Source organism: Berghia stephanieae, chromosome 7 (genome assembly GCF_034508935.2).
Source record: "Berghia stephanieae isolate SIO BIC M18660-M18661 chromosome 7, UCSD_Bste_1.3, whole genome shotgun sequence".
Lineage (NCBI taxonomy): Eukaryota > Metazoa > Mollusca > Gastropoda > Nudibranchia > Aeolidiidae > Berghia > Berghia stephanieae.
In genome coordinates, this window is record NC_088366.1 from 18,206,804 (window position 1) to 18,217,196 (window position 10,393).

The 10,393-nt window shown below is 36.6% G+C and overlaps 1 protein-coding gene across 1 annotated transcript in view; it reads left to right on the plus strand.

Moving 5' to 3' along the window:
- Positions 1-1,512: 1,512 nt before the first annotated feature.
- LOC144976165 (sodium-dependent phosphate transport protein 1-like) overlaps positions 1,513-10,393 on the plus strand; it is a 47,591-nt gene continuing 38,710 nt past the window's right edge. Inside the window, exon 1 of the mRNA XM_078920346.1 lies at positions 1,513-1,565. The gene's annotated coding sequence lies outside the window, so the exon portion shown is untranslated. The remainder of the gene's footprint in view (positions 1,566-10,393) is intronic.

The following is a 10,393-nucleotide window of genomic DNA, read 5'->3' on the forward strand; positions in this document are numbered from 1 at the left end:
TGAATATATATTTCCCTTCTGATGGAAGCTAGAGTGGTCTTGTGATATGACACTCGCTTTCGGATCGGAAGGTCCTGGGTTCGAGCCTCGCTCGGCGCATAGTTGAGTCCTTGTAAAAAGCTCTTTACAAAACGAGATGAGTGACGTCAACTTCGTTTCAGTTATAGTTTATTTCAAAGGGCGCGGGCGATACAAAGCGGTGACACATAGAATATGTCACGTTACTATAGAACGACCTTAAGTCTCAAAGGGATATTAGCTTTAAGCGACCATGAGTTGTTATTTTTCAAACCTGTTGCTATGCAATCTTATGTTGACAACGCCTCTCAGCCGTCATATGAATACTACTCACCATGGTTATATAAACCCACGGCAGGCCGCAAAACGCCACTTGCTATTCTTCGCACAATGCAGGGTTGGTTGTGTGAAAAACGTTCGGGGCCGGAAAATAGCAAGGCATAGTGCAGGTAACTGTACTGTGTAAGTCCGTAAACGGGTGACCAAAAACATTGCATAAAGAAGGCAAATTTATGCAATATCAGTCTGATCCAAAAAAAAAAAAAAAAGATCAATAAAATCATAGTACAGAGAAGGCAAATCTGTTACTATAGTATGTCCCAATAAAGTATAACACAGAGAAGGCCCAAATTGTTATTCTGGTCGGTTCAGAACTGATTGAATATAACACAGGAGACCAAACACTGTGTTATAAAATTAATAAAGGCTGGTCGGTCCGGTGACGAATTAAAAAGCGACGTATGTCGTAATATCACATCTCAATAAAAGAGTGTGATAATAAAAGGGTGCCCGTTAAAAATTGAGTCGGTCAAATAATCTCTATCCAGATCCAAGAGGATAGTGCTAAGTCTTGTACGTAAAACAAATTTGAGAAGCACGGTTGTTCTCAATATTTGTTGGGCCGTGATCGAACCAGAGTGAAGAAATACCCACACTACACATCTTCACGAAAGGTCAGAGCAACGCTGCTACAAGATTACAGAGGGGCAAACCCGAGACGACTACAAGACAAGATTTGTTCGTGTGTATTGTGTTGTCTTTACGTGATATTGAATAGGTACGTTTTGGTTGTCAAACCCTTTTCATTTTAATTTTGACATTTTCTATTTTTTTAAAAATAAAGTTATAATTTAATTAAATCAGCAGAGATACTTGTTTAGTCATTTAAAGCTATACTTTTGTGGGGGCCTTTTGTAATATCATTAGTCCGATTGTCGTTGAAAATATCTTTATATTCCAATGTCATAAAGTCAGTGACGTTATAATTTATTTCAATTGGGCGCGGCCGACACATAACGGTGACACATAGAATATAATGATAATATTGCAGAATTAAAAAATTCAAAGAGTAGAGTAATGCAACTTCAATTCCATTCATGGTATTGTTATAGAAAATGCATGTGTTGCTTGTTACGCTATCGTGACTATACATGCGTAAATCATCCCATGCGTAAATATTGTTAGCGTTATTTTCTACTAGACATCTGTATTCACATTATCACGAATACTATTATTTGGTCGGCTCATTTATCCATATACTGTTGGATGTAAGTCATTCTAAGTTTTTGTGAGCCGTGTGTTTTAGTATATCTTTTATAAATCACAATTTGAAATTGAATGTAAGCTTCAATTTAATATACAAAAACAGATGAAATGGACGTTTCGGGTTTTGTTGATAACGGGGAAATCCGAAACGTCCATTTCATCTGATTTTTGGGGTGTTTTTTTGTAGAATATTAAATTGAAGCTTTCATTCAATTTCACAGTTCATATTATTTCTTCGAGCTTCGATCAGCAACATTTACATTATATCTCTTATACTTTACCATGTCCGTAATAAATGAATAATATTCAGTTTACTATTGTTTGCAGAAAAAAAATTGATATTTTGTTAAGGAGACATTCGTAACGGAAAAAAATAATGACTTTTGTGCTTTATGGTAAATAGAACTTTGGTTTAAAATTAACCTCGGGAAATGATTTGTGCGGCTATGTGGTCTAGTGGTATGATACTAGCTTTCGGATCGGAAGGTCCTGGGTTCGAGCCAGCGCTCGGCGCATAGTTGAGTCCTTGGAAAAAGCTCTTTACTCACTTTCTCTCACTGTACTCGGGTGTAAAATGAGTACCTGGCCCTTAACAGCGCTGTCTTTGTCCGAAAAAGTGTAATATCGCCTAACAGGCGTTATGTACCGTCCTACATGTTAAATGCTGCTGTTGACTAGGGACCCTTGTAAAGCGCTTTGAGCACATTTAGTGGATATTGCGCTATATAAAGATCAATTTTTATTTATTATTTTTAAAAAGCAAAATGACCTATTCATATTATTAGGCCTTTCCAGAGTACGACAATTAACTTGTTAAAGCGGACAAAGAAAATCTTCACAGAGATGTTTAAAGAGGAACTTTTATCATCTCATATTATTGTTATTGTTGTTATTATTAGTATTATTATTAGTGGTAATAATGGTGGTGCTGGTAGTAGTGGTAGTAGTAGTGGTGGTGGTGGTGGTGGTGGTGGTGGCGGTGGTGGTAGTAGTAGTAGTAGTAGTAGTGGTAGTAGTAGCAGTCGTGGTGGTGATAGTGATAGTAGGGGTGGTGGTAGTGGTAGTAGTAGTAGTAGTAGTAGTAGTAGTAGTAGTAGTAGTAGTAGTAGTAGTAGTAGTAGTAGTAGTAGTAGTGGTAGTAGTAGCAGTAGTGGTGGTGATAGTGATAGTAGGGGTGGTGGTAGTGGTAGTAGTAGTAGTAGTAGTAGTAGTAGTAGTAGTGGTAGTAGTAGCAGTCGTGGTAGTGATAGTGATAGTAGGGGTGGTAGTAGTAGTAGTAGTAGTAGTAGTAGTAGTAGTAATAGTGGTAGTAGTAGCAGTAGTGGTGGTGATAGTGATAGTAGGGGTGGTGGTAGTGGTAGTAGTAGTAGTAGTAGTAGTAGTAGTAGTAGTAGTAGTAGTAGTAGTGGTAGTAGTAGCAGTCGTGGTAGTGATAGTGATAGTAGGGGTGGTGGTAGTAGTAGTAGTAGTAGTAGTAGTAGTAGTAGTAGTAGTAGTAGTAGTAGTAGCAGCAGTCGTGGTAGTGATAGTGATATTAAGGGTGGTGGTAGTAGTAGTAGTGGTAGTAGTAGTAGTAGTAGTAGTAGTGGTAGAAGAGGTGGTAGTAGTAGTAGTAGTAGTAGTAGTAGTAGTAGTAGTAGTAGTAGTAGTAGTAGTAGTAGTAGTAGTAGTAGTATGGGGTAGCGTGGCTCAACGGTCTTCGCTTCGTACCCGATAGGTACCGAATTCGATTACCCGCTGCGCTGTGTGGCCTTGGGCAAGTCACCTCGCCCTAGCTCAATTTGCGGCGCTGCACTGCGGCGGATGCCTGGGTTATTCCAGTCTTCCCTTGGAATAGACCCTAGAGACAAATTCCCCCTATGGGATGAATAAAGGGAATTTTATCTTTTATTTTATTATTATTATCATTATTATTATTATTATTATTATTATTATTATTATTATTATTATTATTATTATTAGTAGTAGTAGTAGTAGTAGTAGTAGTAGTAGTAGTAGTAATAATAATAATAATAATGCTGAAAACTTATATAGCGCTATAACTCCGAGACACCAGACTCTAAGCGCTTAAATTACAAATTACTTTGGCTGAAACATACTCATTCACACACACAAGCACACACACACACACATACACACACACAATACAACACACAACACAAACCAAACCTATCTTGCTTCTCATACCATCTACTAAAATCGAAACAAATATGTTTTAAGCGAACGTTTAAAAATAGACAAAGATTCTTTTTCACGAATGCTCTGCGGTAAGGCGTTCCAAATAGAGGGTCCGAAATGAGAAAAGGATCTCATTCCAGCATTTTTCGAATTCGAGGGACAACTAGTTTTGTGGAATCACTGGCCGAACGTAAGGGGCGGGGTTTTGAATATCTTTCAATTAGTTCTGAAAGGTAGGAAGGGGCAGTACCTTCAAGACAACGATACACTAAAACACAAGCTTTGAATTTAATTCTTTTCTCAACAGGCAGCCAATGCAGGTCATGAAGTAGAGGTCCGGCAGAGTCGCACCTACACTTCATGAATACTGGTCTGGCAGCGCTGTTTTGGACAATCTGAAGACGTTTCAGATTGTATTGCGAAACGCCAAACAACAGAGCATTACAATAATCCAATTTCGATAGTACGAGGGACACAACCAGGTGCTTGGTCACATCCTCAGATATGAACCGTCTAATGGAAGCAATCTTTTTTAGTTGGAAAAAGAGAAATCTAACCAAATTATTAACCTGATGCTCCATCGACAGTCCAGAGTCTAAGAATGTGCCAAGGTTTTTCACTTTGTCAACAATTTGAATAGAGGCATCCCCCAACTTCAAATCTGTTTCACTTTTCCACTTCCTGTTCCCCACATACAGCACCTCCGTCTTATCATCATTCAGTTTCAGTCTGTTCTCATTCATCCATTTCTTAACACTTTGGATACAATTTTTACTATTGGCTGATACTTCTTGTAAATTTCTCATATTGGAAACGCAGTACAATTGCGTATCATCAGCGTATTGATGGTAAGACAGACCAAAACTTCTGATGATTTTAGACAGAGGGCCAACGTACAAAACAAAAAGAACGGGTCCAAGTACTGAACCCTGGGGAACCCCACAATCAAGAAAGATTTCCTCCGATCTATATTCATCCACCGTAATAATCTGTTTACGATTAAACAAATATGACCTAAACCAATCAAGCGCTGCACCAGACACGCCATAAGTAATTTCAAGACGTTTGAGAAGAAGATTGTGATCAATAGTATCAAAAGCAGACGATAGGTCAAGCAAATTCAGCAAAGAACATGAACCATTGTCTATAACAGAGAGGAGATCATTAACAACCCTAACAAGTGCGGTTTCCGTCGAATGATGTTGCCTATAAGCAGACTGAAATTTTTCTTCAAGACAATTATTTTTAAGATGAGACAGTAATTGTTTCAAAACAAGCTTTTCTAAGATCTTAGAGAGAAAAGGAAGATTAGAGACAGGGCGATAGTTTTTTAAGTTCTCTTTATCGAGATCAGGTTTTTTCAAAAGGGGTTTGACATGAGCAACTTTGTAAATGTCTGGTACAGCACCTGACTGCAACGAATTATTAACAATACATGTAAATGGTGTTAAAATTACATCAATGCATTTTTTTAAAATGGCAGTATTTAAGGGGTCTAAATCACAACTTTTAGTTGGAGACGACATAATGCAATCACGTAAGTCAGCTTCAGTAATCTTTGAAAAATGTGTTAACGAATCACCATGAAACTTGTCAAATGTTGTAGGGATCGATTCAGACGAGAGTTCCTTCCTGATGGTATCCGTTTTTTCTTTAAAATATTGACCAAAGCGAGTTGGTAGATCTGCACGATCGATTAAAGATGGGAGAGCTGGTTGCGTCTGTTGTCCCAGCAGTTCCTTGGTCAAGGCAAAGAATTGTCTCGAACGTCCCACGTTTTTGAGGCTTTCTTCATAGAATTTCTTTTTGGCCCTGAAATTGACGGCTTTTGCATCATTTCTAGCCGCGATGTATCGCTTCTTATCGACAGCATCTCTGGACTTGAGCCATTTTCTTTCTGCCCGCCTCCTGGCTAATCCATTCAATTTTATTTCGGTATTATACCAGGGTGCTTGACGTCTCACTTTTACTGCTCTAGTTGTTAAGGGAGCATGCTTGTCCACCGTACCAACAATTGACTCGTGGAGACCATTCGCATCATGTTTATTTTTAACGTTATGGTCAAGGTCTTGTTTAAAAATGTTCACAATCTTCTTCTCAAACGTCTTGAAATTACTTATGGCGTGTCTGGTGCAGCTTGTGTTTTAGTGTATCGTTGTCTTGAAGGTACTGCCCCTTCCTACCTTTCAGAACTAATTGAAAGATATTCAAAACCCCGCCCCTTACGTTCGGCCAGTGATTCCACAAAACTAGTTGTCCCTCGAATTCGGAAAAATGCTGGAATGAGATCCTTTTCTCATTTCGGACCCTCTATTTGGAACGCCTTACCGCAGAGCATTCGTGAAAAAGAATCTTTGTCTATTTTTAAACGTTCGCTTAAAACATATTTGTTTCGATTTTAGTAGATGGTATGAGAAGCAAGATAGGTTTGGTTTGTGTTGTGTGTTGTATTGTGTGTGTGTGTATGTGTGTGTGTGTGTGCTTGTGTGTGTGAATGAGTATGTTTCAGCCAAAGTAATTTGTAATTTAAGCGCTTAGAGTCTGGTGTCTCGGAGTTATAGCGCTATATAAGTTTTCAGCATTATTATTATTATTATTCATGTTTATATTCTTCAAATTACGAGATGTTATCATCTTTTTTACTTCGTGCTTCATTGGAAATAAAACGCAAAACACAATTAAATGATGGTCAGAGATTAATTTATCAATATTTGAGACAGGTGAAGAGAGAGAATGTTCAATGTCTGTAATGACATGATCTATTGTGTGGCCATGGTTGTTTGTAGGACCGCTTACAAGTTGAATATAGTTGTTTGTGTCAATAATCTCCCGAAATACATTCGATTCATTTTTGTTTCCGAAATAATCAATGTTAAAATCACCCATAAAAATATTATGCTTTTTGTTAATGGATTGCATAGACATAAATTCTCCGAACTCAGATAAAAAATCAATTGTTGATATTTTGTTTTGTTGGCTTGGTGGTGGGCGGTAGACACAGTGAAACGACTTTTTAAAATTATTTTCATGAATGGCAAATACAGCGTATTCAAAACTTCTAAAATTATCATGGTGAAATGATATCTTGTCAAAGAGTGACAAGTTGTAAATAATTGCAATACCACCTCCTAGTAGTAGTAGTAGTAGTAGTAGTAGTAGTAGTAGTAGTAGTAGTAGTAGTAGTAGTAGTAGTAGTAGTGGTAGTAGTAGCATCAGCAGCATTAATATTATATTTGTTATAAGAATATTTCATAATTATATAAATCTTATGTAAACAAATCTCATTGTACAGTGTAAAAATTCATTATCGTCATGTCGTATCTTATGTTGATTCAAAAAATGTGAATTATTTGAGTTGTACCAACGACTTTTTCTTAAAATTATGAAACCTATTAAAAACCTATTAAATAATTAATCTATTAATTAAATCTTTTGATGATTTTACATTATTATTATCACCATTATAATCTTCATTTTTACTATTGTTGTTGTTATTATTATTATTATCTTCATTTTTACTATTATTATCATTATTATCATTAGTATTATTATTATTATTATTATTATTATTATTATTATTATTATTATTATTATTATTATTATTATTATTATTATTATTATTACTATCATTGTTTGCACAAGAATCACTTTTCAAAACGTTATCATATACATCCTTTTATTAAATAAGACTTATTTCGATGAAAAATTCACATCGATATGTTGGAAAGAATAAGGAATAAGGCAAGGCCTTCTATATAGTGTAAGTACATCAAACATAGACGGCCTTGAATAAGTTTAAGATTACCCGCCGTGAAATCACTGATTCACGGTTCAGTAACTCGAAAAGATCGCCGAGAAACGATTTAAAGGGTGCATCACTGTGAACTGTTCATCAGAATAAGTTTATTGGTTAGATTTTTATTTTATAAAAGTAGGTATATAATAACATTTTGAAAGTGATATCTCATTAACCAAATGATATAATCGGATTCAATAGTCTGATGTCACGTCGCCCAGCAACGACTGGCATCGTGGTTCTAAACAAAGAAAATCGGTACTTTTTATTCTTCATGCTGGCTATAACTTTTCATAAGTCTTGTGATCAGAATGTGTAAAAGGCAAAGCATGATCAGATTTATAATGGGTTTTTTTCCTCTGGATACACTTTTATGCTCGTCGGAGAAAATATTTCATAAGGGAGTCCGCCATTGTTCCGATAGTTTAGAGCTATTTACTGTTACCATGCGTCATTACGAGGGAAGTGACGTTACGACTGTTGAAGCGTATTCCTCAGTTGATAAGAGAGACACATGCCATGCGCTATGCTATATTGACGTTTTCTCTATGAGGGCATGTGGTTAATACAGTTTAGTGAGAATTACTCATAAACGCGGATGGCAAAAATCAATAACAAAGACATGAGTGACATCAACGTCATACTATCTATAGATAGAACGAAGTTGACATCACTCAGGCCTTTGTTATTGTTTTTTGACATCCATGTTTATGAGTAATTCCCACGAAACTTTTGTGCGTGTGTCCGTTATATTTCTGTATGGCAATGTAGTGAGTTTCTTAGTCAAGCGCACAGCATCTATAAGTTTACGAAAGCCACGGTCTGAGAGTAATTTAAGACTGTTATATTCATTTTTGTTATATACTTGCGATCAAAAGAAAGTATACACATTTAAAATCGTCGTTACTTTTTTATCCGTTGGAGTAGGCTAATGATTTCACACTGAGTTGTTTACCATTAGCTTTTCTGTGATGTTTTTGTTTTTGCCCTGACATTCGCTCACCACGTCGCGCGCGTGCTAAAACAACCTTTTAGCCCCTTACCCTGGACAGGAAGTGTGTAGATTCATTTTTTTTTTTGCTATCCGTGTCTTGAAATATTTTCAAGACAGGAAAACACAATGCAAAATACCATCCATTAATTTACGCGATGTCACGACTTAATTAAGAACAACATGTACGTGCCATTGGTCATCTTCAAGCTGGACAGTCTATGACTGATGTCGCAAGAATGCTTAATATCATAAAGAGAATTGTATATCCGTTAGTCACTTACCGTTTGTGTCATTTCAAATCGATCCACTAACGAAAATACAGTTCTCCTTGTGATATTAAGCATTCTTGCGACATTGGTCACAGACTGTCCAGTTTGAAGATGACAAATGGCACGTGCATATTGTTCTTAATTAAGTCGTGACATCGCGTAAATTAATAGATCGTATTTTGCATTGTGTTTTCCTGCCTTGATAATGTTTCAACAAGACACGAAAAGCAAAAAAACTAATCTACACACTTCCTGTCCAGATTAAGGGACTAAAAGGTCATTTTAGCACGTGCGCGACGTGATGAGCGAATTTCAGGGCAAAAATATAAACATCAACTATCGCTTCACAGAAAAGCTAATGGTAAACAACTCAGTGGAAAATCATTAGCCTACTCCAACGGATAAAAAAGTAACGACGATTTTAAATGTGTATATTTTCTTTTGATCGCAAGTATATAACTTGGACATTCCTATTAATACTTATAGAGTTTCAAAGCTCGATTTGAATCTATCTACCAGCACATGCTATACCAAACAGAATTACCATTAGGTACCATTGTTGATGAATGTTTTCCGTTGGTCTGAGGTTATTTTAAAGCTCTAATATTCATTTTTGTAGTATAACTAACTTTGATCATCCTTTGAACAATAAAGCATCGATGCTACCTCCCGACAAATGGACCTTTTGCACTAGTCATATAATAATGTAAAGCTCTTATATTCACTTTTGTTATGCATAATATAACTAAACTTTGCAAATAAATAATTGAACATCGACGTTCTGCTTGGATGCTCCTACCGGCATACTATGCAATCCCGAACGGAGGGGTAACCATTGTTGCAATGATAAATGCATTGGGTTGGTTTGAAAGTTTTTCATGGCACCTTACGCTTTACGAGGTGTACCTAGCCAACAACATTTAACATGTAGAACGAGATATGTCGCCAATTTGGCGATATCACATTTGTTTTACATACATAGACAAGGCAGTTAATTAACGACAGAGTTCTCATTTTACAACTGAGTACGGTGAGATATTGGGATTTTTTTGTTATTGGTAAATTGCACTCAATTATCTAAATGAAAGCATTAGTCTCACGTCCCGCCCTATATATTATGTTAAATGTTGCTGTTGGTGAGGGACCCCTGTAAAGCGCTTTGAGCATGTTTAGTGGATATTGCGCTATATAATTAATTTTTTTTTAGTCTTAACTCAAATCTCATAAACGTTGCTATAAACTTGACTCTGTTCTCAATATCAAATAATCCCGACATGTTACCAGAATGAGGTGGGGGGGGGGGGGGGGGGGGGGGGAGGAGGAGCGGGGGGGGGGGGGGCACAAATGATACGTTCTTTGGAAAATGGACATAGATTAATTAATTAATCTATCTCAATATTTTGAAAAATAAAATTATGGGTGAAGGGGGAGGGGGTGTCTGCGTTTGATTGTTGTTTTTCTTTTCTCTTTTTTTTTTTTTACCGTTCCTTTTCCTCAAAATATCATTCCCAATGCATCAATATTTTTCTTTACCCCTCACTCTGTGTAACAACACTTGATGGGAAAGACAGATGTGTATACATGTTTGCAGGT